This window comes from Amblyomma americanum, chromosome 6 (assembly GCF_052857255.1).
Source record: "Amblyomma americanum isolate KBUSLIRL-KWMA chromosome 6, ASM5285725v1, whole genome shotgun sequence".
Taxonomy (NCBI): domain Eukaryota; kingdom Metazoa; phylum Arthropoda; class Arachnida; order Ixodida; family Ixodidae; genus Amblyomma; species Amblyomma americanum.
In genome coordinates this window covers 21854972-21877676 of record NC_135502.1, presented here as the reverse complement: position 1 = coordinate 21877676, position 22705 = coordinate 21854972, and the positions used below count along the sequence as shown (strand labels likewise).

At 46.2% G+C, this 22705-nt stretch overlaps 1 protein-coding gene across 2 annotated transcripts in view; it reads left to right on the top strand.

Annotated features, from left to right (window-relative positions):
• LOC144136437 (zinc transporter ZIP6-like) overlaps positions 1–22705 on the top strand; it is a 70298-nt gene that overhangs the window by 17971 nt on the left and 29622 nt on the right. The window contains exon 1 of one of the 2 annotated variants that reach the window (XM_077668753.1): positions 15261–15400. The exons of the other annotated variant lie outside the window; for it this stretch is intronic. The gene's annotated coding sequence lies outside the window, so the exon portion shown is untranslated. Of the gene's footprint in view, positions 1–15260; positions 15401–22705 lie in introns of those variants that run through there. 2 annotated transcript variants of the gene reach the window in all.

Below are 22705 nucleotides of genomic sequence, written 5' to 3'. Positions count from 1 at the left end.
TCCTTGCGCATGAGCTTGCAAGGGGCATGCGTGAGAAAAAAACAGAAAACAAGGAAACAGGGCTTCAGGAGAATTAATTGTACCATAGCTTTGTTCCGGCTGTCTTTGAGGTAGGTGTGATGAAAGGCTTAATTCTTAATGCAGATGGAACAACATTTTTTTCCCCAAGTTTAGTTAGTTTTTATACTTAAATGAAAAAAACAACTTATTCCTGTTCGTCCTTCCCTTGTTTCGTTTCTCGCGCGACAATTTGAAGTTTACAAGCGTTCAAGAATATTATTTGTGCGGGCCCGATCTACCCTCCTGAGTGGTTTTCTGTGCCTCTCAGGCTCGGTCGACAAAATCGTTTTCTCACGCGGCAAATGTAGTCGCGTTCGCAGGATCCCGCAAACGGAAGCACTCCTGTCGCAAAGTAAACTGAGCCGTGTTCTCACGGCCGACACGTCATTGTTTGTTTTGAGCCGCGCTGTTGGGGAGCAGGTACTCAGCCTTTCAGCGTTGACATGGGAAATTCTTGTTACGAAAACGACGTTGCGCCGCCGAAAGGCTTAGCAACAACGGCGAATAATGCACACCCAGCATTGTTAGCTTTTTTTTTCTTCCTTCAGTTGCAAGGCTTCCACCGCTCCCCGTGCCCCATTCTTTTGTGGCGCAAGAAACGTCGCTCATCAAGAGAGAATGTCCTCGCAGCGGTGTCATTGTGCACGCGCTCCCAAAAGAGGTTAATTCTGCGAGGCAAGAAAGCTGTACCCTTTAAAAGGGGCGGGCGCGTTTTTTAGTGCAGAGGTTTCCCGCAGAAATCTTCAAGTTACAGCTGTGGCTAGGCCTTATGTTTACAGCGAGGATAACAAATATGAAAACAAGAAGGTTAAACGTTTTGCTGCCTTAGTGAGCGGGCTAGCTTTGTTGTGAACAAGACAGCTTGCACGCCGGCACCATCAACCGCCAACTTCTGTTCGTGTAGTCTAAGAAAAGACAACAAGGAGTGGTTTGGTCACCTATTGTCTTGCAACTGCTCGGAACATTTGTTACCGTAAGCATGAAATCTTTAAAAACAACGACATTTCGAAACGAAAACGAGTGTTTTTGCACAAAATTTGGCACGGCCTCTGTTGACCCGCACTTCTGGTTTTCAAAATGATGAGTGGCTAGAACATTCCGCTGCTCAATACTAATTCGCTGTGTGAATCGCTGCCGTAGTAGCCGCATTTTGAATCAGGTAAAAGCTGACACACTCTTTTACCGAGTTTTTGATGCACATTAAATTGGTCGAACATAAATTCGTTGTCTTCTATATAGCGTGCTCATTGTTGTTTGCATTGTTGTAAACAAGTCTACGTTGTTGTTTCGGCCCTCATTTCTTTTCTGCGGTCATCATTCGTGTAATGCCGATGCACAAGCTTGATGAACACAACCACTGCGACGATATTAGCTGACCAGCATGGTTTTTAAGACTATCAGCAGTTCTAAGCGTTCTTAGCTGCGAAACACTTCCGTGATGGTTAATTTCGTAAACAATTCTATTGCGAACAGCTAGGCCCATATTATCATTGGCTGGCACTGAGGAAGCCAGCGACCTCAAATGACTACTGTCTGCGGGGAAGACCCCGAGAACTACGTGTCTTTTTTTATCTTTGGCGTGAAAGCTGTCAGGCTTTAACGGATTCATAGCGAGACCACATAAATGCAGTAAAAGCTCCGGTCTGAACCTGAAGGCCAGGACATATGCAGGACTTTGTATACTCTTGTCAAGTACCTAAAAATTGGAAATTGGATGTTAGGGAAAGGAAATGGCGCAATGTCTAGTCTCACATCTCGGCGGACGCCTCAACCACGCCGTAAGGGAAGGGATAAAGGAGGGACTGAGAGAAGAAAGGAAGAAAGAGGTGCCGTAGTGGAGGGCTCCGGAATAATTTCGATCACCTGGGGATCTTTAACGTGCACTGACATCGCACAGCACATGGGCGCCTTTTCGTTTCGCCTCCATCGAAACGCGGCCGCCGCGGTCGGGTTCAAACCCGGGTACTCCGGATCTGTAACCAAGTGCCCTAACTACTGAGCCACCGCTGCGGGTCAAATACCTAGCGCACCTGATAGAAAAAAAAAAGCACAGGCTAGGCTCAGGTGCCTCGGCATGATCGTTACTCTGCTGCCTTCAAATACGGAGACGCGAATGCGAAAGTGTTGCACCTTTCGATTAAGGTTCGCTGCGCTTTCGTCCCTATGACGCGAGGCAGTGACCCTAGATACACGTGTTACTTGCCAATGCGCGACCTCGTGTTCGCGATGTGCGAGCGTCGTGGCGCGTGCGTGCATGGGTTGCCGCAACTCGAATTTGAATGGCACGCCGCGAACATGTGGCGCTGGCGAGGGAGCAGCGAACGCTGCCGACTGCACCCCTCGAGGCTTTCGGCGTTCCGTCACGCGCGCGCAATTCTCCGTGCCCTCTCGCCGTCTTCTGTCGCCACGCGTGTCGCAAGCCGCGGGGAGGCGCTGCTCATCCGGCGGCTTGCATAATGGCCGGGCAGGCGGGCTTCACCTTCGTGCATGATCACTTGTCGCTTTTTCTTTTCTTTGTTTCCTGCTTTTGGCGCCTGCACAAATGGAGGCATTTGCTCCACGCCACGTCTTCAACAATATCCAGAGGGACCTTGGACGCTCCGCGAGGAGGTGCAGAAAGCCGGTGGTGCCAAGTCTCCGAGGAAAGTGAGCCCTCGAGCATGCTATCGTGAACCTAGCTGCTGGCCTTTTATAGGCCTAGGAATCGCGAGCATGATGGGTGCGTTGGTCTCGTAGCACCAGAGCGTGCTCGATTCCCCGTGTCGCAATGATGAAACGCGCCGGGTGAGAGATCTCTCAAGAGTACCGGAAGGAAGTGTTCGCATCGCGGGCCATACTTGGTAGTACGCAACGGAGGAGGTAGGTGGGAAGCAAAATGAAAGAAGTGGGGTCTGGGAGCTGACATCCGGTGACCCGGTGCGAACCGCTGGTGTGTGTCGTAAAGTGGTCGTCGAATTGCAGAAAAATGCAATCCAGAGGTGCAAATCGGCTGCTCGAGAAAATGAAAAGCAAGAAAACGTTTTTTTAAACATCTCTGTTGGAAGGCAAAATGTGGACGCTTTTGTAGCATTTATCTCACACCCGAGAAAGAAAGTGATGCAGAGCGAAATAGCGAAAATACGTGAGTATAAAGAATGAATTTGTAGAATGCCTTCTTTAGTCTTGATATCTTTAAAGGTATCCTTATGCAGTAATTTATACCTTGCTTCTGTCCGAATGCAGGTAAATAAGTGTAAAGGGAACAGTGTAAATTGAACCAACTGGAAACGATAAAGAAAAAAAGAATAGAAAGATAGAAAGGAATAAAAGTAACGAAAAAGAAGATAGAATGAAAGATGAGAATAAAGGAAGCAAGTTAATACGAGCATAGATGAGGAAAAAAAAAAAACTCATGCGCACTGGAACCCGCTGGGTGCAACTGCTGAAGAAATACATTCCCACATGTTGCCCGCAGCAGCTCATGCATCATTTTAACGAGGCTATCGTCATGTTTTGCGTCTACCTCTTCTTTCTATCCCTCCAAGCTCCCTTGGATAGCATGTATAACCTGTGCTCCTACCTACCTATACGGAGTGTGCGCTATTCATTGTGATCCATGCAGCGCACGCTTGTGAAGACACTGTGCTCTTTATTTTTAACAAGGGCAGTCCTGAAGTACAGACACAAAAAGTGTCGCCACAGAGTACGGAAGCAGATTGTGTCCGCGTACTCATAACTAGGCCCTTGAACGCATTTCTGCATTAAAAAAGGCTTAATATGTTATTACGCACTCAAAAGACACGTGTTGGCTACTCTTGCTAACGTGTCCGCATGCAGAAGGCAAACTGAAGCGCCCTCCAAATCTGCGGCACCACTTCGATCCTCATTACTGGCAGTCTCACCGATCGCACTCTGATACGTAATAAAGTACTTCGCTCACAATAACATTGGTTACTCTTTCCGCTGCTGTTACGGAAATACATTCCCTCAGTTATCCGGCTTTATACAACAGGTCTTATTCCGGGAGTCAAAAGTGCAATGACTTTATGCGGAGGTGCGTCCGAAGGGTATTGTTTGCTAATGGCCTCTGCTCGTGCGCTATCTTTTTTATCCCACGCACTACCGCTTCCTAATCGCGTGCCGCGTGGACTAGAAAACTCACCTTTGGACTTATTCTATCTGCGCACGTGCTATGCGGTGTGAGGAGCACGTCACGTCTTCAGAGATGAAAAGGTTACATCCCGACTTGTTCGGCACGTACTGTTTTGCAGGAGAGAATCACGGACCCGACTTACATTGCGGGCATTGGCATCAGATCTGTTTTCTGTGTTTTGCTCTAAGGTGATTCAAACCTCGTGGATAGAGGAGGGTGCTGAACTTTCCTGGATGGAGCTTCATCATTGAGATTGCATAGAGGGAACCTTGTTTTCATACTTTCCCCGTCTTCGTACAGCCCTATACATTACTCCTAGTTTTGTAGCGATAGCTACATTACGGTAGCATTTCGAACCTTCAGCGTGGCTGCGCCGCCACGCTGTCACGTGGTTGGTCACGTCGTGCGGAGCAGCTGCCGGCGGCGCTGCGCCGTGGCTGATCACGTGGTTGGTCACGTGGCCAAGTTCCACTCGGCCTGCTGTAGCTATCGCGTCACTCCAGGTTTGACCAGAGCTAAACCACCGCTAATTTTTTTATAGGCAAGTGACGCTCAAGAGCAGTCGTGAAAGTTTTCAGAACCTCAACTCAATATTTCAAGCTTCCATGTTTTTTGCGGCGTAAATGAGGCAAAATAACAGAGCGCATTCTAAGAAAACAAAATACAGCCTTACTTTTTCATCGTGCTCTTGGCGTTGTGGTTGAACGCCGACTCTGCCACGTGCTTCGCGACCTTCGGGAAAGCCTCACATGGGCATGTGACGTCTGCGACATCAGGATGGGGCCAACGAACAAGGCGAATGGAAATTTGTATTCGCAACTCTTGTTAATGCGCGAGAAAGACAAAATCATGCAGCGCATAATGCTGATAGCGGAGAGATCTACATGCCCTATCTTATGCAGGATATGAATTTCAAATGCAGCTGTACAAGTGATAAAACGCCGGAAAAAGTGCAGCCTTAGGTGCTGATCTCCATAAGTGAAGAGTGCAGCTCGTGACCTAGCGAAAGAAACAACCTGTGTCGAAATGAGATGTTTTGATGGGGTTTACAGCTTGCCTGACGACTGGCGCTGGTGGGAGTTGAGGAAATTTTTTTTTTTGGTGGAGTCAGCTGCGAAAAGATGCTTAAAAGGGTATTCCAAAACTTTCGAAGCCGTCGACATTCGTGGGAACGTGGATGAAACGACGAAACGAACTTGGTAGGCAGGCACACGAATTGTCAACTCTTATCTAATTCTTATCAAAAAGACCGAAATTGTTGAGACAGGACTAGCAGTGAATATACTTAGAATGCATTCTCTACGTTTAGTTTTGGCTTGCCTGATGATTTTTATAATGGACAGTGCGGCACTGTAAAGCCGGCGGGCTTTCAAAAAGAATATCATCATCTTTATTGGCGTTTTAATAATAAAAAATCACAAAAAACTCTCTGGACAAACAGCCAAAGGCTAATGACAGGTACAAGACAAGAGTAGAATACAGGCAACAAATATAAAGGGCAAAAGACATGACAATAAGAAAATTCAAAGAAAACAATTGTTGCTTTTTTTTGAGCACCAACTAACGGTTTGACAATTATGCAGCAGCAAGAACAAAAATGAATATAATAAAAACGTACAAATTTCTCTTCTTTTCAAATCAAGCTCACAAAACATCAGTCTGAAATCAAATCTTTTTGGTGTCTAAAAGAAAACGTGGAATACGGTGTCATGCAGTACACAAAAAATCAAATGGAGCAAGAGGCGCAAAGAGTGGTCTTGATTCAGAATGGTACTAAACAGCAAATGCCATTCTGCGTTTCGTTGGGAACAAATTGTCATGTGCGATATTGTTTGGGAGCTTGACTGTACACGTTAACTGTATCTTAAATTGATAACAAACTGCGTTCACTTAAAAGGCACACAGGAAACAAGGATGATGGGACTGCGCCAGTCCAGTCAACCTCGTCTCCTGTGTCTGTCTTTTGTATGAGCCAAGTTGTTTGCCAATTTAGAGCCATGAACCAACGCACCCAGCAAAAAGTACTTCTAAGTTAACCGTATCTGTGTCCTGAATTCGTTTTCTTGCTTCTCTGCTATTAGTCATCCTCATCCTTGATACCAATTACAGCTTCTTACCAGTCCTATTTTTCCGGCGGCGGCTGCCAATGACAACGCAGCAAGACAATTATTGAGAAAAACACCTCCTGGCATACAGATTCCAGGAGTTGTATTAGCAAAACTACGCTTACCTCTCAAGAACTGCGAGACAGGCAAGTCCACGACACCTGGACAACCTTGAGATAGGGCGAGACGACGGTCCGGTGGCAATTATGTACGATAAGCAAGCCAGCTAAGAACGAACTGCACAGATTTAAATAAGTTTTCGGTTTAGTACGCGCCCAAGGCTCAACGATTAAGCTGAAGAGGACAAACGAGCACTCTTGACGATGCATGCAGAACTCCCTTTTTTTTGCCAGCCAGTTTCTGCTTCGATGCAGCAACTGCTCCTTGAACTTGTATTGGCTCACTTATCTTCTGTGTTGACCTGCCGGGGCAACGAAGGTAGCGCACCGCCGATGCCTCCAGCGTGCCGCGCCGTTACGCGTGGATGCCGCTCGCCTTGAGACGGCATTGGAGGCCTCTGGGCGTGTGGCTCCTTGTGTAGGCGCGCGGGAAGACGTCCTTCGCGGCGCTGAGGACATTGGCCGGAGCGTGACGACGCTGGTGCGATGTGCGCGTCTCGGCTTACTCTGTGTTGGGCTCACTGATGTGACGTCAGAGGACAACACTGAAAATGGGCAGAAAACTTTTGAACCCGGTGTTTTTTTGTGCCGTCGTCAGATAGCGGTTTACGGTGACGTTACTGACAGAATTACAAAGTTGTTTTGGAAACGCCTCAGCTAAGAGGACCAGGCGAGTATTCAATGAGACCGGGGCGAAAGAGGCTTCTGAACTTAGAAGCTTTGTATAGCTTGAAAATCACAGGAAACGAGACAAGTCTGGGCTGTTTTAGTTCAAGTACAGTGTTTGGACTAAAAAAAAAAAACATTACTATTCCGAGCGAGCTTAAAACTGGAAGTTGCCGGTGTTTGCGTTTTCATGTGGGCTTTATGTCAGAACCGCCTCAATGAATACCCGCTGTAATAATCATGTAAGCATAACTTTGGCGAAGACATTCATTTTCTTTGCATGCAGTGTGTTTTGCTTGACTTATTTTGCTGCACTGTGTAATTTTCGTGCTGAAAATCAAACCGCATACATCAATCTCACTCTCTGTGCAAAAACGGCAATGAAATGTAGGGTTTTCGGCTAGTATTCTGCTCCATAAACATTTGACTACGCATGTATATACCATGAAAAGAGTAAGCTGGACTAGGACTGCGCTCGAGCCACGTGTGTAGGCTTGCGTACAGCGATTATTGCAACATCCTTAGAAATATCGAGCTTCTGCGCACTGCCCACAGCTTGAGCCGTTCCATTCAGGCGAGGATTAACGAGAGTGGCATTCCGGAAGGGCGTATAGGGCTTGCGGCCGGTACTCCCGCGTTAATGTATTCCGAGCGCAGAGCCTTCGCGTTTTTCCAGCTACGCTAGCTGGCAGATCTTTCCAAGGTAAACACAAGGGTGCGATGCTCGACCCCGCCCAACACTACCGGTATGCTGCTGTCTACCCTCTTCCGCATTCGCCCTTGGGGTAACGGCTCTGCGATGCCTCGAAAATGTTCGCTGCTGATGTCAGATATTTACTCAGACGGTTTTGTAGTTTTTTTTTCGCTGAGGTGTTACCGTCATTCCACGAACACCTTGGGTTAAATGACATAACGATCATATTGTAAAGTTTACTTCTAGGCTATCTTCGGCCTACGTCCGCTCTGCCTTTATCCTCCTCCTCCTCTCCCTCCTCCTCCTCCTCCTCCTCCTTGGCCTGCGTCAGTGACCGCCGCCGATGTGGAAGGTGCGCATGATTAAGTTCGAGTCTACACGAATGTTGTATTTTACTTTTGTTTTAAACAAAGGCTTAGTAAAGACGTCATGCTAATCATGATCGCGGCAAGTACTTTCCTTTAACGCAAGCAAGGAGCCATATTTTATGATTTTTCTTGACGGAACACGTCACTCGTCTCTGTGACGACGTTGGTGTCGGAATGTAACAGGTGGAGTAAAGGCTAGAACAAAACATTATAGACGCCCTCTGTTTCTAAATCCGCTCTCTGTGTCAGGATGCATCCGTCAAAATTGTAAGCGGTTTACCTCAGTACTCGAGAGAGTGAAAACTGCACATGGAGAGGAGGCGGTTTCTCATAATCCCCAGCTGATGCTGCGCTGGAGAGTTTTGCATGCCAAATGCTCAGCATCACAGCTATGTCAAGAATATGACATATTGAGAATGAAGTCCATTTTACTGGTAAAGGCGTTGTTTAGCAGTGAGCTGGTATTGGTAAAGTTCTTCGAACTGCTAAGTTCTTGCCGCTAAATGTTGCCATACCACAGTAATTCTGCCAAGGCGGCAGTCATTACTTTTTCTACAAACAGGTGCTTAAAAAACTAACGGAATGTTTATTACAAAACGGTTTACAGTTCAGTGCACAAAACTGCACAACTAAACACTAGAAGGCAACGGGAAGAGTCGGAAAAAGAAAACAGCGAACATTTACGGATGATGTGGATGAAAAAGTTTGGTAGAAACGCCATTCTTGTCTATACTGCTTCCGAAAGCAAGCCATAGATCACAAAGTCCACGTACGTTTCATGCATACCTTTTAGCGACCCCAATCGCTAAATGACAAGGAACAAATTCATGCTCTCATGTGTTGACGAGGGAACTACTATGCGAAAAAAGGGAAATGCATTGAATTTTGACAATTCAAGGAAGAAGAACAACGCAAAATAATGACAGAGAAACGCTCGCGGCAATTAGCTTTTCGATGCAATAACGTTGATTGATAGGCAATTGGTAAATGGTTTCGGATCATGGCTTTGGATTAGTATTGTGAGCATGCTGTCTGTTGTTTGGGCTGAGAGGCAAACAAAGCCAAAAGAGAAGAAAACAGAGTGCATGCAGTGTAAATTATTCATAGTTTAATGCATGTTTTCTGATGTCGAGTTGCCGCTTGAGGCTTGGCTTTTTAGAGAACCTGCTTGGAAAAGGTGCCACCAGGTGCTTTGAGATAGAACTGCAGGGTCAAATAGGGGCAACAAACTTCACGCAGCGTCACGCTGCTGCGTTTATTAAGTTGACTCCCTTGGGTAGTGAAACGTGGCGAGTGCTTCAATAACGAGGAAATAAAATTTTAGCCTGTGTTCAGTGGTCTGAACACAGGAGGAAAAATCCATCAGTTGGTGTTGGACATGAATATTGCGCCTTTACATTTCAGACAAAGTCATCATTCTTCAGGACATCTCTGTAAAATAATTGCAGACTGGCTATTTCATCAAGAAACAGCGTATAAGGAACTGCATTCTCACGGTATAAATTGTTGCTGCAATTTTTCTTCTCTGAAATGCTTGAGAAAAAAGCATTTAATTTCACTTTGTAAACACCATACACTTTAGCCGTGGCCTTATTTGGAGAAGCTTTCACTGCTACGTTAACAATGAAATGATAAACGCACAAATTACATTTTGACGCACATCACGCACGCCTCCCCCCCTCCTCCCCCCCCCCCCCCACACACACACAAGCACGCAAAGAGAGAGAGAGAAAGCAGGATCAAGGAAGACGCTGGCAACAGAAGGAGTGCAGCGCCTTCCGTTCACGAAAGATGCACCGCAGCGATAGCTATTCTACAAACTACGAACAGGTTTTATGTAACCGTTTACTGTCTGCGAGAAAGCTAGCGGGAGCTAACCTCACGAGGCTGCCTTAAGAAAGAACGTGCTTTCATTAAAGTAACTTGTGTCGCAGCCCATCTGGCCTTGTACGATGAAAGTTGCCACAATAAACCCCACAGAAAGGGGCAAATAACCCTGTCAGAAGAAACACTCCATTTCTACACTCGGTAACTTGTTCCGAATAGCGCTAGAGTCCGTAACTGTGTTTCGTATAGTACACGTTTTTAACGGAAACTTTGGGAAACGGCTAATTCTGATCAGTCGCCATCCGTCGTGCGCACTCTACGCCCCCTCTACAAGAGTGTGGTGCCGCGCGCACAGCACATATATATACACATACACGCACGTGCTATTGCGCGCTGGCGTGCTCCCTGTCATAGACACAAACATACAAGTTCTTTCGCACAAGCTCCAACACACGCACCCTCAATCACAGTCGCGCACCATACACGCAAGCATGCATGTGTGCACATCTTGCCATCCGAGCATGCTGGCACGCAAATGCAACCCCAAATCGTGCAGTGGCAGGAAGCGCAGCCATCCTGGCGTGTCTGAGCAGAGAACAAAAGCAAAGGGCATTTCATCACAATGGACGAAAAGGGTTATTTGTCGATCGGATGCGGAACGGGATGACTTTGCTGTCAGATGTCTGCGGCCAGAGATATGGGTTGCCTGTGACGCTGGTAGTCGGCACGGAGCGTAATTAGGACAGGGCCGTGTTCTAGAATCCAGACTAGTAAACTGCTACGTTCAGTAGAGCGGGTCGTCGGAGCAGAGGTATACATCTGAGGGATGGTACTGCGGGCACGGCTGAACACAACATACTGAAAGTTCGGCCTAACGACGTGAATCACAATTGTATCGCCGGCTGGGAGCGTTAAAAAAGTCGGCCGGGGAGGATTACTAGAAGAGGAACTGCAAATATGCCAATCGCTCTGACAATAGGTGTGAAGTCAAGCTCTTAGGTGGTAGTCCTTGCATAGAAATGAGGGCATGGAGCGAGGCGCTCGGACGGAGGGTACGAGGATATCAATAGTGACTCTTCGGACCCCAGTTACGGAGAGGGCAGACGCATTCACATTTTCTTTTGTGGGCGAGCATGACTCTGAAGTGTTATGAGATAAATATGCTGTGACGTATGAAGACCAATGAACTTATCCTCACTAACTTATCCCCCCGCTAACCTTTAACGGAACAGCTGTCAGTCGCGTAATAATCGATCGGTAGGTGAAATGGACACCGGTGCCGCAAATGAATTGAAAATTTCATGCCTCCATGGCAACGTGGGTTGAATACGACGCCCATAGCCCAAAATGATGCGTTGAACTGTGCGTTCCAGCTTTAAGATACGAGCACAGTTTCCCTTCCTACATCTCTGCGCACGAAATGTAGCCTGGGCAAACGCTCCGTGCGGCGGCACTACACAGTGGGGACCGTCGCGTCAGACACGTCTGACAAGGTTACGCCTGGTTCGTTCACTGAACCTCGATAGTGCGCGACAGAGAGGGTGCGCACGTCACGTGGTGACGTCACACACGTGGGAGGCTTGCTTGTCTGACTGGACGCGGATCTGGGCTGCGCGCTTGGGTAAAGACACGGCGGAAGCTGTATCTCGACGAGTCGTTTCCAGCCGGTCAAAGGTCGGGTACTGAACTGGTTTCTCCGCAGAGACAATGCCCGTTGACAAACAATAGACCACCTACCTCCATCGCTGTGGACGACTGTGATCCCACGCGACGCACGTGTGACCGAGTTTCGCTTTCGTTTGCTCATTAATACTTGATGCTGTCGTTCGCTTGCCAGCGATCGCTTGTTGACCTGTATGCATAGACTGCTTCGAATGTGTTTCTTTGTTTTTGAAATCAAGACGTCAAGAAGTATGAAGGCATATAGTTAGCGTGGTTACGTTAAGGCTACTGATGCTGGGAGGGTTTCATTGTTTTCGCTTCTGATTGATTATACTGTTTAAGTTCTTACTTTAAGTTCTTACAGACACCTGAGGTATTATTTGTACTTGGAGTATTCAGCATTCCATCGCTACAGTTGCTGTGGGGAAATTATTACAGCACGTCTCAAATACTGCAGTTTATTTATTCTGCCTGAACATATTCAAACCCTCCGATGTGTTGCAGCATAACGGGACATGTGAAAGGGTCTCCCGATTTTAAGTGGGATATATAAAAAATGTTTAAATAATGCGCTAACTTGTAGTAAGGTCTTAATCTATTGGGCCAGGGTGCGGAAATCTGTGTGCTGAAAGTCACTGCCCATCTACAGCTCGCGAAAGGTGCTGCAGTAAGGAAGGTTGTTTACTACGCAGAAGCATTAGCAGTTGGTTCGTACTACTTGTTTGTAATAAAAAGTTGTTAGTGTTGCTGAAAAGACTGCAAAAGCAATAGCTGATGCCTCACATCACTTCGAATAGTAGCGTGAACCGTATGTAAAATGACTTCAGCCCTGTACTTAAAAACGATTCTGAACGTCGCTATGCTCAGTCTTTATAATATGCTTGCGCTTCGGCTCGGGGATCTTTGTGATACTTAGTTTACGAGAAAAACGGATGGACCTGGGAGCAGTGGAATGATGTCTAAATGCAGACAATTCGCGCATTAACCTGGTAATTAAAATAAGGTATAATGATAAGATAGCCTGTTCTTCCATCACAACACTCTTAATAGAGATGAGTCTCCCATTGGCCTTCCAGGCGATACAACAATTTCCACGTGCGTGATGACCTGCTTACGAAATGCCTGCTGTCGTGTCGCGGTTTGTGAACGGACAAAGCGGCAGGGAGAAGCTTCGTTGGATTTGAAATCTCCGGCCATGACATCGTTTCTGCTTACTGTGGGGGTGCGTTCTAGCATCAGCTGTCTTGTCCCTCACTCAGCAGACCACAACTGCTGTCAGGTTTCAACTAATGTCACTCGGCCTTGCAAGGCAACGTTGCAATCGACTGGCGAAAAGCTTTGGCTGTCAGTACGAACATAAATGACGTTGAAGACTTTCGACATTTGCAAGTCCATTGTGGTTCCGGCACGTCTGGTTGAAGAATAGAAATGATTAAAGGATTGGTGACACTTCTGAGCATTCTGAGATTCTGAGCAAACAATGCATTCTGAGCACTGAAAATGGTCTTGAATTTTCTGTGGTAGACCGCTTCTGTGATAGCCACAGATCTGAGTACACGCTTGACGGATTTATTGTCTTGTTTCTTTCTTCTTTGTATTGTCGAGTACAGTGATTGCTATTGCGATTCTTTGCTATCACAAATTTGTTTGCATGAACAACAACAGTGCACACGAAGTTTTACGACCAAGCCTACAGCACTAGCTTCGTCACCATTTGCGCGCTAATGCTTATTTTTTGAATGGTCGTCGCTGTATTAGCCTTGCCGCCTACTCGACGGCAGCTGTTCGTTCCGGTAAAAACAATTTGTATTCTGTACTGTAAGGCTTAATGAAATTCTGCTGCTGAGCGAACGTTAATAGTTTAGTCTTACAGAAAATCTGCGAGTTTTCATAATGCGTAACCTCACTTAATGAAACTCTTGGAGGAGCTGTTAACCTTCAAAGCCAGCGCTTGGCAAGTTTGTGTAATGCAGCTTGTCAGTACGCTGTAGTATTCTGGCGCAGCTTAATTTTGGGTGTGCTTGCACGGTACAGAGATAAGCATAGAATCCTAGGGGTTTTGTTTTTTCAGATAAAATGGTCTAAAATTTGGAAGTGGTGCTTAACGTCACCGCCTGTGCCAGAATTAAATTTATGCATGCGAGCAACCAGCTGTGAATTTAAATATTACACACAGTTCATGGTGTGTTCAAAAAATAGGTACCAATAGAAACGAATGTGAGTTCCGGCTCAGCAATAACATGGATGGCAATCTGTTTACTACCGTCAAAAAAGAGGGTAAGGCTGTCGAAGCTTTACGTGTGCGAAAAGAATTCGTGATCGCCAGGTGTAGATCTGTCCGCGTTCAATCGCAGAACCAAATCATGAGAAATGGCAGTTCTGTGAATTCAGCCTTGGCCACTCATTTGTGACATGGGACCGAAGTATTTCAGTACAAGAGGTCGTTGCACTAACCGCACCGCTGTACGCAGCAGCAAACCTGATTATTTGAGTGCTTTAAAATGACAGAACGTTAAGGTTATCACACGCTGAAAAATTTCTTGTCAGATAACGGGACTGACAGGCTTCAGAGCTTTTTTCAGTCATGATTACACAGTGAAATCAATTTTTAACTTCCTTCTGTCTAACGTAGCCAGCTTTGTTGTGCCAGGCTTTTGATTTGTGAAACGCTGCAGGGAGCGACACGGCGACCAGTGACTGCGTATACTTCCAAAAGTCGGAAGTGTTTATGGACGCTCTCTGGCGCACTGGGGCAAAGACAGTGGATCAATTGGAAATGGTCAATGCCGACCATTTCCAATTTCTTTTTTAACGTAGACGTTCTAGATTTGAACACTCTCTTACAGCGTAGAGCTCACAGCGCAGAGCAGCCATAGAAAATGCCAGAACAAACCAGGATCCGCCTGCGTCCACGCTACGATCTCGAAAGCACGTATTCGGGGAGAGGAAGGGTGCCAGGAGCATTCAAGGCTGCGCGTGCGCGTTTTTAAACCGGAGGCTATATTTAGCCTGAGCCAAATTTCTCAGCACCATCAGCGGAGTATAGCGATGAAGCCCTGTTTACGCGCTAGAACCGGCCGACCGTCTGTCTGTCTGAACTTTCTTCCCTCCTTAGGAAGCGCGCGCTTTCCGCCACGCGAGGTCCTGGCTGACCGGAGGCGGCATATTCTGTGCTTCGAACGTACGCTCTAGAGAAAGTGAAACGGCGGCTCCTTCGAGGTGGAACGCGACCAGAAAGGGAGAGGTGACCTCTTCTCCGAAGAAAGCGCTCGTTGCCAAACGGATCTATCCCAGACCGATACGAGGCTGATACCAGGCCGACAAGGGCTCCACGATTGCGACACAATGGCACGGCTTCAAGATTATAGAGCCCTTGCAGCTGCTAGTGACAGCGGCCGCAAATAAGACCTATCTCTCACTTCGCACACCATCACGTTTTTGTGTGTTGACGCAGTCTGGTGGTATCTTGGAAAGTACGTGATGCTACCTGGCTGCAATAAGATCCGGCTGGCGGTTCATTCAATCGAGCATTGTTTTTGCTTGCACCCGAGGGAAGTCCAGGACGCCGGTCTAGTTGCCAGATAAGTGGGCCACTTAAGCACGGTGGTTACTCTACCAGAAGGGGCGTGGCGCCAGGAGGTGCTGCTGCGTGACTTACGTCAACTCAGGGAACCTAAATACTGAGCTTGCCCTCGCTGGAACGGGCAGTTAGCACTGGAGACAGCGAGCTGAAACTTCGTACCATTGACAGTTGTTTCGCACCACAGGTATGTTGAGATGATTTCATTTATTGCGCATTTTATATATATTTTAGCATTTATGAATAGCGATCCAGAAGCATTTTGTTTTGCTCTTGCGCGAAATTTTTGCGCGTACGAAACTACTCGAAATATCTGCTCTGATAAGCCTCGCGCTAGAATATATGATCATAAAGCCGCTTAAACAATGCTAAACCGCTAATTTCATACATCTGTCGGCTGTACCATTGGAGTAAGAACCATTGTACCATTGACCCATTGGAGTAAAAAATACTGTCTCTTGTAGCTTCCTGGCTACCGGGAATGGTGCGTTCATTGTGCGTGTTCTCAAGCAGGCATACAATTCCAAATTTGGGAATGGGTTGATTATATCGACGAAGCTCGTACATGGCTCGCCACTCGGTTTTGAAGATAAAGAAAAATCCTTTTGCAGCAGAGTGACCTACATTGACTTGCGAAAGCTTCAAGGCGCTTGCCAACCTGCAGTAACCGCGATGAGCAATAGCAGCCGTAGTGCTAAGAAATGCGTAAACCTGCCGTGTAGAGGTACGTAACGCCTGGATACGTAGCTTTTGTATGCGTTTTTGTCACGAAGATATGTAAGACCTGCATGGAAGGTTTCCATTCTTGCAAACGTTTTTACCACCAAGGTATGTTAGATCTACGCAGATTTACTCTGCTAAGAATTCATCAAGGAAATTCATCGTTTCATGGTGTATTTACCTGAACGTAATTTTTTGTTTAAGTCGCATTAGCCACTTGTATTTTCATGTCTTCCTTCTGAGCAGCCGTTATCAAAGGGAAAATCTTCAGCTCGTTAAAAGATTAATCACAGACTTTACCAGAAGCTGACCCCGGAATGCTGGCATTCTTTTCTACATGAACGGCTGCGAACGCAAGATTTATTTGTTGTTGTGGCTCATTCCTGGTTTTGGCTTGAACCAGTTGAATTTACTAAATGTTTTCACGCTACTTAAAAAGAAGATTAAGATCTTGTGCCTGCGGGAACAGCACGCGGAAAGCGAGCGTAGAATGGCGTTTTTGACAGTATAAGCTCCTGATGCTTGGGAGCAACTTATCAGCCGAGTTTATTGGTGTCTCATGTTTCTGGACCGCAGGTAGCATTGTGGCTTGTCGTCGAAGGAATGCCACTAGCAAGCTATCATGTCTGCAGTGTTGCTTCTCTGTGTTGAAGGGGAAGAGCATGCAACGAAAGAAAAACCAAACAAAATATAAACGCTGCGGTATTGAGCAGAAGATTTTTGAAAGCGATGTTAAAGGAAGGCTGGAAATGCAGAAATTCACAGCCACAGCGAAGTCTTGACAATCGTAGCCACTATCATATGTGGCACAGGTTTGTATGCCTTGGTGCGCGTGACGGGACTATGAGATGAGTGTAGATTTTCGCATCGTGCAACAAGCAGCTTAAAGTAACTACAGTTGAACCTCGCTATAGAGAAGTTTAAGGGTCCCGAAGATTACGTATTTATAGCCATAGCTTTCACTGGCGCAAGGACTTGATTGCATTCCGCGTTATTTTTTTTTTCCTGTCATAGAAAGGGCAGTGTTTCAAGAAGCTGGTGACCGTCGCTGCGAACATTACGACTTCGTCCCGAAATATTCATTCGTTCATTCTGTGTCAAGGGCGGCACACTATAATGCTTATCGCTTCTAATGGCGGTCGCGAACACTTATCATGCTTTTTTTTAATTCACTTAGAATAGAGTAAGCACCCATCTGCTGTCCTTGTTCAGCTGCTTAGGCCCTCTGCCACTGTGTACGCGTTCGCGGGTTTGACCCTGGCCGCAGCGGCTGCATTTAAATAGAGTTGAAATAAAAATGCCTTTAAATTACAGCTGCAGACTGTATTGGCATGCAAGATGCACTTATACATGAACCTCAGGCTAAAAACACAACTAAAAATTGTCCCCACAAATGACATACGTTTGATTTGTTTATGCTGATGTAAATGCAAAAAAAAAGGACTAGTAAGATAGCCTAAATTTTGTGCTCTACAGTGGTGCGAAATAATGACAGTGACAGCTCCAGCGCAGCTATTCACAGAAGAAAAATCGTAAGACAGCTTCTAAGCTAAGTGCGGCGAAGAAAAATGTTCACTTCTTTAGAACAGAAGCCAGCTACGTAGAATCATATTTTGCACACTCCACACTTGCACAACTCAGTCCCCAGGTGGCACCACCATAAGACGGCCTTGCGCAGTGGTTTAGCGGCGTCACGATGACAAGCGCATCTTAGTGAGGAGTATTCTGTCCGGCGCACATGCAACTGAGTTTTGGAGCGTTACTCTCCGTCCTGACAACGAGGATGAACCGACGTGTACATGTCTCGCCGCTGTTGCAACCCGCCGTTGTAAACAGCGTGGGCAGCCCATCATTTCCGCCACCTTCGTGACGAGCGCGACCTGCTCGTCTCGACCCGCGCAGGTGCGCACCCCGTACGCGGCTGTTGTCGATTGCTGCGGCCGCGAGCAAGGTCAGTGGCGCGGCCACGCCCCGGCCTGGCGGGTTTTTCCTCGCGTTGCCAGAAGTCGCTCAGGCACCGCGTTACGCACGATCAAGGCAGTACCAAGGACGATGCAGGGCGTGCACAAAGGCATCAAAATTCCGGTTTCACCGAGACAGCGGCAATCTCAAGGATTGTTTCTGCGGTCAACAAATAGTGCACGCAGGCGAAACTTGCGCCAGCGCTCGCCGAACGTTGAATTTGGAAGGCATTCAGCAAGCCTGCCCCTGGAAACGAGGAATAATAATCCCCACTGAGCTACAGCTGGTTCTTCTCATTGTGTTTGCTTTGTTCTTGTGGAGCACTCCAGTAATACCGCACTTCATGAGAGACTAATTACTACGGCCTGAACTTTCCCTGTGCCAAAAGATAACGGTAAATGGGATCTCCTGGCGGCAAAAATACGATCTGCAGTCTGAACGATATTAGTGGTCAGCAGGCTCGGCTTCTTGCGAAAATTAAATGGATGAAATTAACGTACATGCCTACGTGAACGACGGACCTGTATGAGGCTACACCAGCACGCGGAAAAGTACTGCGAGTGGACCTGGAATAGGTGGCATTGGTGCTTTTCGTGATGCCTGTTTCAACCAAGCGGTCTGTCAACATGCAGCTGCCTCAGGGAGCTGCCTCGGGGTAAGTAAGCATAGATGTAAAGGGGGCCATTATAATTGAGAATTTCATGGTCGTCTGCGCAGGCAGCCTGGTATTGGGAGGTGAGGTCGGCGGTGACTGACGGCGTAAAGTTAGGCCGTTCGCACACAGCTCATTTGAAAGGCTGTCGAGCTGACTGGAGCGCGCTGTAAATTCGCGCATTAGAGAGGGGAAGCTTGTCGTTACCGTTGTCTAAAGAAAGTGTAAAAAAAGCCATTCTGTGTGGACTAAACAAGCCTCTAGCGCTATGCAGGTAGAATCTAAAACTTGTCTTTCACCGGAGCTGTGTGGTAGACGAAACAAATGCGGTGTATCGCCCGACTGTGCAACATTTTCAGCAACGGAAAAGTACACGTTCGAGAACTTCCGGCCGGCATCACTGAACTGCAATATTTGAAACTAAAGCGAAATATCAGGCGATAGTATTAGCCTATGCTTACTGATATTTCCGTCGGGCGAGGAAGTGTTGAAATGCCTCGTCTCTGGATTTCTCTTTTGAAAACACGTTCCGCTTCGATTTCGACCCTGCCAGGTGCACAAAATAGTTCAGAGAGCATTGCCGTGACGCCTACGGAGCCCTTATTGGAAAGGTCTCTAGAAATTAGCTACTCATAATGGCATAAAGTTTCTCAAGGTTGCCTTGAAGAAAAAGAGGCGCTGCTGTCGTTTCTCCGTGCATCACGATCGAACCATGATTCCAAGGCAGAATCCGCATTTTTGGCCCAACATTATCCAAGCCAAATGCCAAGTGGCTACTTCTCGGCATTCCCGCGGTGCTTAAAGTGCTCGATAAGGAACTAGCATTTATTTATTTATTTATTTATTTATTCAGATGCCTACAGCGCCCTGAAACCGGCATCATTGTAGGGGGGAAAACATAGAGAAATGGTACAGGTAGCATAATTCAAGGCGGCGCTTCTTTTATGTCAAGCTAATATTGAGAATTTTTATGTTCTGAATGCGTACGGAGGACAGCTCCATTCGATTTATGCTCTAAGAGAAAGAAAAAAAAAAGATTGTATGGCTTTCTGTCTCTTTTGACGTTATCTAGGCTACAAAAAGCGGTTTTATTGGTTAGTAAATTTCATTTAAAAACGGAATATTTTTTTTCCTTGCCTTTCGAGTCAAACTCGTGAACCAAGTACCGAAAGGGACTCCGTGATGAGCGTATGGAAGTGACTAGCTGTGTACTCCTGCCACAGGTACATCAGTGCACTAAAAACGGTGTTGACCGCATAGAATTTTCGTCCGATGGTGACCATGCCGATATTTAGTTTCTTGGCTTTATATAGCTCATTTCCAACATTACTGGACAAAAATGTTGAACATTGAAATTTTGTAAGATATTATTACGGAAATATTGAAGGTAATGGTTCAGTCTTGCGATGTGCAACAGTCTTTCTTTTAGAGTGTTTCCATCACTTGCATCGAGCAGTTGAGACTTTCATAGAAAACCAACGGGCAACGCTTTTGACAACTCAAGCATGTGAATAGCAAAAAAAAAAAAAAATCCAGCCTGACGGCGGGCGATCTGCGGAGATATTGATTGAAAAATATTACAATATATGAGAAAATTGCGTTTAAAGACTGGCTGCCGCTCAAAAATGCTTTTTCCAGAATTCTTGGGTATGTCAAGAATTACCATTTTCACTTAAACTAGCCTCTTCTTTGTTGAAACATTGCCCAACTTAAATTTTTCTCTCAGCGTCCCTTTAAAGCCCGGAGAGCGAGGGTTCTCCGTTGAGAGTGACAAGGCGTTTATTAATCACGAGAATCAGGTGATTATTCACTGGTGCACGAGCTGTGGCCATGGTGACAGCCAACGACATAACAGCTAACTCGAGACAACGAACGCTAAGCGCTTGAGACATCCACAAAACGCACTTAAGTTTTGTGTCGATCGAGGTCATCCAAACATGTCATGAAACGAATTTGTGTTTGCGGGCTTTTGTTTAGTCAATCTCGTTTGTCCGCTCTAGCATAAAATGAGGTTTATAGAAGTTTAATTACCTTCACACTCATGGCAAGTGCACCACTCGTCCTATGAAGTTCGTACGAGTTTTCTCAGTCAAACAGCATTTCGTTTTCTGCGACTAGGGGATAAAGCAATGAGAATGTAGAATGCAGCGCTGTTGACATGTTGAACGCACACTGCAAACATTCCAGCGCTGGCTTTTTTACTGTTATCGGCTGCAGTGCAAAATGAACGTATGGCACAAATCTGAATTGCAGCCTGGATAGCGGTAAACGAAGAAGTTTGTGTGAAGATTGCATCCGGCCGTCATTGCAACAATATACACGTGCGAGACTCCTCGTTCACACGGCAAATGGCGCAAGAATTGGCGCACATATGGAAGTAATTTTTTATCGCTCAGTGACGAAAAACTACAGAAAACGGAGAGAGCTATCACTGTTGACTATGTTTATTCATTATAATGAAAACTTCCATGCACCTTGAAGGAAAAGTTTCGTAATATAGAATAGTAAATTTATCAGTTCAATGAAAAAATAATAGCCCATAATATTTGATTTAAGGAAACAGAGCTTTGTTTATTGATGAAGTGATAAAACAAAACACATTAGTTCATGTTCGAGCTGATCCTGTTGCCTTGGACTACAATACTTAGGCGCTCACCAGGACAGATCTGCGCTTGGCAGGATTAATGTTTTAGGGCAGCACATTCTTTTTGGAATAGAGCGTAATCCGTGAGCGGCGTATTTCATCACCCGTTTTCGTAAACGCTTTGCAGTTATTACAAATAATTTACACGACCTTGCATAACTACGCGCCGAGTGGCGCTCCTTATTTTTATGCGGGACACAGCAGGTGGCTGAGATGCCTGTGTTTGCTGAAATAGGGCATCTCGTGCACTTTTCCACAAAACCCCACGCACCGCTCTACTGGCCTGCGGTGAACAAGCGTATATGGAGCTCACTCGCAGTGTGTTGCTGGGAAAGGCAGCAACGCCTCATTTGGCAGAGGTGCTCATATATTTCCAAGGGATATGAAAGAGGGAAGGAAGGGAGTGGCAACTTAAAAAAAGTTATTGCACATCTTTAATGAGATTTTTATATGCTCAGCGTACGAAGACTTCGCGCATTATGAGCCACGGGTCCATAAACATGGCTCTACCCTTTGCATAGAACGCCATTAATAAATGACATCTAAAACAGACATTAATGAGATAGCCTTAAAAGCCCCATCGGGAAAAAAATGTGTCATCTGTTATAAAATTTGCCAATTGGCTAAGAGCAACTGGCACCACCATACCAGACGATGCGTCAACAGACTGGCGGTGAGGTCACTTTCGTAGATTCATCACCACTGTCTAATGATATCGCATTTCCAATACATAAGGTAACTGGGTGTCCATGTTAATTTTTAGTTACCGGGTGGACTTAAATTGTTGCCATTTGTAAAAATTTTTTGTGACAAAATGTCCTCTTGCGCAAAACGCAAAGCGTGGTGTGTAGAGCATTTCTTTCGAGCCCCATGCCTTGAGGCCAGCCAAGACAGCCGTTTTAAAAGAACTCTGTAGGCTATGTGCGAGGTGGGTGCAAGCACTTGTGTATTAAGCTTTCAATACCTCAAGCGTTGCCTGCACCATAATTATATCTCTGCCTCCTTCCTTTCATCCATCGTCTTGTCTGTCGTTCTCCGTTCTCGTTTATTCTGGAGCGGAGCAACAGGCCAAAGATCTCATGCCGATCTTACCATCCTTCCTTGCATTCATGAAATCTCCGTCTCTTAGTTTCCGCCCTATAGATGTAAGGATCAGGACAGAGGCGTCCAGCGAGGAACAAGACCAAGGACACATTTAATTTGAGCACCGCCGTTCACAGTTACCCTCCACTGCGGGTGCCGCTGGTCTTCAAGTCGGCTGGTCAAAGGTTCTATTGACTGCTGGAGCCGTGGGGCAGCTAGCTGCTTCGTTAGTTTGTTTGGCTGTTGGCTGGCGGAAGACATTTCGTGGGCGCTGCTGCTAGATTTTGCTTAAAACTGGACCAGTAATATTTAGGTTGTTTCATTTTACGCAACTATGATTATTTTGACTAAATCAATTGGAAAATAGCTGAACCACGCAGACAATTAATAAATGCAGTTTTACAACTAGATGTGAAAGGATTACGGTAGAA